This window comes from Mus musculus, chromosome 3 (genome assembly GCF_000001635.26).
Source record: "Mus musculus strain C57BL/6J chromosome 3, GRCm38.p6 C57BL/6J".
NCBI lineage: Eukaryota > Metazoa > Chordata > Mammalia > Rodentia > Muridae > Mus > Mus musculus.
In genome coordinates this window covers 52,500,496-52,506,318 of record NC_000069.6, presented here as the reverse complement: position 1 = coordinate 52,506,318, position 5,823 = coordinate 52,500,496, and positions in this window count along the sequence as shown.

The window sequence follows — 5,823 nt, the reverse complement described above, 5'->3', positions numbered from 1 at the left end:
TTAGGGCTCTCTGCACATATGCAATAGATGTGCAGCTTGGGTCCCAAACAACTGGAGTGGGGCTATCCCAAAAGCTGTTGCCTAGCTGGGCTCCATTGTCTGGCCTCAGTGAAAGTAGAAGCATCTAGCCTCCCAGAGACTTTAAGTGCCAGTGTCAGGGGGATACTCAGGAGGGCCCCACACACAATCAAAGAAGAGGAAGAGGGGAGGATGGGGGAAGGGTTATGACAGGGGGTGACCGGGAGGGGGAAAGTGAGTGGGAGGGAGAATGAGTAAGTTAAAAATTAATTAATTAATTAATTAATTAAAGAAGAGTTTGATACGTGCCTAAAATTGTAAGCATGTTTTGGTGGTTGCTCTATGCCTGTCTCCTAAGAGGCAGCAACCTCTGCCCAGCCTGTCAGTGTGGCTCTCATGACTGAATCTATGATCAGTGGATCTGCTGAGTCACTGGCTTAATGAGGTTTGCGTCTCTTATAGCACCTGTTACAAACATGCTTGTTGAATAAATGCATGTAAATCTTTATGCATAAGTATTTAATTGCCAGTCACACATCTTGATTGAAATCAAAGCATTTGTGAGGGGGCCTTGGGAATTGCAGTCCAAAAGATATGGTAGTTTTGGTACCAGTTACAGACCCACACCTTCCCTCAGGTGCAGTTCATTGCTCCTGTCTCTTTAGGAACTCAGGCTGGCACAGTCAAGCCAAACTCACACACCTAGGGAACTTGGAGTGTTTGGGTCTTGCCTCCTATCCTCAGAGACAAGACCAATTGATTTGTTCATCTAGCAGGTGAGTTTAACATCCACTGTGTTGTCTGGAATAAAGGCCAATATCAAATGAAGAATGAGTTGTGAATAAGCAGCAAGTACACACACATACACACACATACTCACACACACATACACACATACACACACAGACACACACACATACACACATGCACACACACATACACACACACATGCACACATACACATGCACACACACACATGCACACATACACACACTCGCGCGTGCGCGCACACACACACACACACACACACACACACACACACACACACACACGCTTGTGCAGTCACACTCGAATCTGAGGCTGCAGGCTAGAGACTGACCTTGCCTTCCTGACTCCGGATTTGCCTCTTCACTTCCCGTCCAGCTCTCTCCAGAGCTGCACTCCAACTCTGTGCCTGTTCATCTCAACACTTGGATTTAGAGAGTTGTTCAAATGACAGGCATGCACCCCCATAGCTAGCCTTTTTATCCTTTAGTCAAATAACAAGACAGCTTGAGGGGGAAATACTGTCCAAATGAACTCATTTTCTGCAAGCTACAGAAGAACAGAATAAACAAAAAATAGTGAAAAATTATATGTGAAATATAAACAAAAATAACTAAAAACTATTCCAACACATAGTCCTAGGAATACTGTGTGTCCAATTAGAAAGAACCTGTCTAAATGGCACAAGAGACCAGAAGAGACAGATGGGAGAAACAAGGGGATGTGGGCAGAGTTAAGCCCTACAAGTTTGCTGAACAACACTCAAAAGAACCCCACCTGTTATCCAATATTCAACGATGATGTGAAGGACTGTGCTTAGGCAGAGCCAGAGAAGCCAAAGAATCTTTAGAGTGAATTCTGGCAGAGTAGCCATCAATAGATGCATCCTCTAGAGTGGCACTCTGACGTCTTTGAGACTTGTGGTCCCAGTAACACTCCAAGGTGTGACGTTATGACATAGGCACAATAGGATGACAGGCAAGACCTTTGGAGCCTCGGATGTCATGGATTGGGTCACTCACTTAAACACAGGAAGCATCAGGGTTTTACTTCTTGGAGGAAGGGTAATGAAAGCTTGGTAACTAGTTTGCTTATGTGCAAGTGCTATTGGCTAACAGGTAACCGATCATCTAGGAATGCTAAGGAACTCCTGGCTCAACCATCGTGCATATCTTTCTTGGCCTTAAAATAGGTGTGTTATCTCAGTTCCGAATGTCAATTTTAGAGGTGGACAGCTCCTAGACATTAACGCTCCCATTAGTTTATTTGTACTCAACTGTCAACGTAGCGCATCAGTCACTTGCCACTTGTCACAGTCACTTGACAAAGTGACTACCAGCCAGCTACTTGGCTCAGGAATACTTTGTAGTACACAAGAAAGCTCAAAGTGGAGTCAGTGCTGTCAAAGCACAGCCTCTGGAATCGCGTGGGTGTGCTGAGTCAGAAACATTGAGGAGCGCATCTGTGCCTTTCCTCAAGCTCCGAATGTATTGAACAATAATAAACTCACACGCTATGTTGGTTTTGTTTGCTACCACATACCGAGTAATCCCAGTTTCCCTTGGTAGCATGGTAAATGACCATCTCAGATTCTTTTATTCTGAAATAACATATAGCTATTTAAAATGTGTGTGTGTGTGTGTGTGTGTGTGTGTGTGTGTGTGTGTGTGTGGAGAGAGAGAGAGAGAGAGAGAGAGAGAGAGAGAGAGAGAGAGAGAGAGAGAGAGAAACAATGACTACGAAAGAGTTAAAGGTTACAAAGTTCAGAGACCAGGCCTCACTGAAGGCAGAGGCAGGTGATCCAGGTACATGAAGAGCCCCTGAAGGTGGCTGGATACTAAGAAGCTGACTTTTAGGAAAACTGAGCTGCAGATCTTAACCCCAGCCTCAACCCCCCAAGTCTCTCAGTCACAGAACCAGAGAAGTGAGGACTTAGCTCCCATTCTATTCAGACATAGACATACAGACAGACAAATGGCATTTCAAGTGGACCACATCAAGCAGGAGGGATCATGTGGAGCTGAAACCCCAGGGACAGTTTAGAGTTCTTTGGCTATTAGTCCTTTCACACACAAACACACATGTACACATACCACATACCACACACTATATACCACACACTCACACACACAGTGGTCAGATGGCAGGTCTGTGGCACTATTGCTGTCTGTGTGCTAGGTGACCCTTCTTTTAAACGGTCTAAATGAGACTGTAGCATCTCTTGTTGGTCTGACTTGTCCAATAAGTTTGAAGGGCTGGTTCTCCATGAGCTTAAATATGCCCATATCCCTCCTTGTTCCCCACCTCCATTTGTAAATGTATGGGTGGCACCTTCTTCCTTGTAGCAGTAAGTTGCCAGTCTGTGCCCAGTGGCTTGCACTGGACAGATGTCACTATTTAATTTGTACACAAGAGGCAATCACCTTGCCCCTGTGTTTATGCTCAAAATGGAGCCAAATGTCCCTTTGCAAAGTAGGGTCGGCATGGGCAAAGCTCCTCCTGAGAGCTACTGTTTCACACAGTACGGACTCACTTAGGGCAGGGCAGCAGCTCCGACGTATAGTGGTGCTTCAGAGTGGACAAGACGTCATCTCCACACGAATCGTCAGCCAACACGGGGTCACTTGGATTTGCAAGAATTAGAACCGGACAGAGCACACTATAGCCAATGGATAAGGAGGAGGAAGAGGAAGAAAATGAGGAAGAAAGGAAGCCACTGGGGATGTGATCCTTGGATTAGTGACAAACTATTAACACACTTCAACTGATCTCTGCAAGCTCTGGAACGGAGCTCTACCAAAAGTATGTTAGTTCTAACAGCATGAAGTTGCTGTTCCAGGAATGTGTTTTTAAAAAGCCTTTCCTGGAAAACGGTACTTTCTTACAATAAATAAATATGAAGCTTTGTGAAGGTGTTGCTTGGAGGCTCCAGGTCGGGCTTGCTGTGTAGGTCACAGGTCAGAGCAGGCAGGGGAGGGGAGCATAAGGCAGATCTTTGCTCTTTTCCAGATGTCTTTCCTCCCTTGAATGGGAACGTGACAGTCCCTGTCCCGGGCCCTGCTGCTGTCAATGAGGGCACATACAAAGTGCTTTGCACTCTCTAAGGGAATCGTGCTTTTTGACACCATTTCCTTATCATGTGTCATGTTTAAGCCCGTGCTTTCGCAATCAGGCAGCAATGCCAAGGGTCATCTGTGACTGATTAGCCGGGTTTACTAGAGGCCATCTCTCATCCTTCTCTCTGTCCTGGCTGACTAACATCCAAAGGAAAACTGAGAAACAGACAGAAAGAAAAAATAGAACCCCACCCCATCCCACCCCCACCCTACCCCCATTCCACCCTTATGCTACCCCACCCCCTCACCCCCACTCCACCCTTACCCTACCCCACCCCACCTCCACCGCCCCATCCCCACCCCTGCCCTATCCCTACTTCACCCTTACCCTACCCCACTTCCTTACCCCCTACCCCACCCCCAAGGCTCTCCCATCCACCCAGCATCATGCTAGGTACTGTGGCCATCATTTATATATCACCCCACAAGAAAAGATTTCTCATCAGCATGCCCAGAACAAGTGGGCTCAGAAAGGCAAAGTGACTTTTGCAACCAAGATGTCAAGCAAGGGTCTCCTGGGTTGTACTTCCTCTTTAACGATGCCCTTGTCCCTGTGTGACTTTTGGAACAATCTGCCAAGCTGGCTGGCGCTGCCGTTTGGGAACTGATGGTGAATGAACGTGTTGTCATACCTAGTACAGGCTTGCTCAACGGTGCAAAGGGTGGCCGTTGCTGCTCAGATTCAAATCTCATTTAAACAAAAGTCCTGAACGGAATTCCGTCTGGTGTAGCCACAGGTTTGCCTGAATCATCTTTGCTTAGTTCTGACCTCCAGTCCCTCAATTGGCAGTGAATTTCTCAGACTTTGTCTTCTGTGGATGGGTGGGTGGTGTGAGACAGCGGAAGAAGCCAAAGGATCATGGGAAATTGTCCTGACACATCTTCTCCTTCCCTATCTCGTTTTGTTAGGTTTTTGTTTGGGGTTCTGTGTATTTGTTTGTTTTTAATTCTCCAAACTTGACTATTTCTTCCTGACCCAGAACCTTCTACAAGCTGCAAGGAACCTGACTAAAGCTCAGAGCATTCTCTGTTGGCATCCAAGATCTTTGCCTTAGACGTGTTCCTTAACCTCGTGGCCTCTCACATTCTTCTAAAGTGTGCAGCTCAGTACCTGAACATATAAACAGTGACTCTGTGCCTTGTTTCCCTCCTCAGAAGCCTCAAACCGCATTGACCCCTCAAACTACAACCTTTAAGTATATACGCCTGTTAGGCCCCTTCCCAGTTAAAATCTCTGAAGTTTGCATTACAATGAACAGATATAAAACAACAAGCAAAGACAGAAAGGTTTGAAACAGATGAGAAAAGACCAGCTCATGAGAAGATGCTAAGAGGCCTGGAGACATGGCTCCACTGCTGAGAGAACTGTTTGCTCTTGCAAGGAGGGATCTGGGTTTGGTTTTCAGCATCCTAAGAGTGATTCACAATCATTTATCATTCCAAAGGGATCTAAGGCCTTCTTCTGCCCCTCACTGCACCTGGCACACATGTGATACCCATACATGCAGGTCAAACATCATATACAATGTGTGTGTGTGTATGTGTGTGTGTGTGTATTTGAGACTCTGTGTAGCCCTTGCTGTATAGCACTGAATGATCAGTGTTTATATAGATCAGGCTGGCCTCGAACTCACAAAGTTGTCACTGCCTTTGCCTGCTGAGTTCTTGGATTAGAGTTATGCACCACCACACCTGGCTAGAGTAAATAAATCTTTTTTTTAAAAAAAAACTGCTTTAAGGTAAAAAGTTTGATACTTCCCTGCTGTGTTCAGAGCACAGTACTGGGTGAAGGATGGAAAAGACATGAGGTCAGGTGCTTGCTATGTGTCTAAGAGTAAAGGCTGCCAAAAACTTAGTAATCAAGATGAGTACTATTTTAGTACAATATTCCTTTAAAATCACAACTAAAGTAAAAAGTCACAAT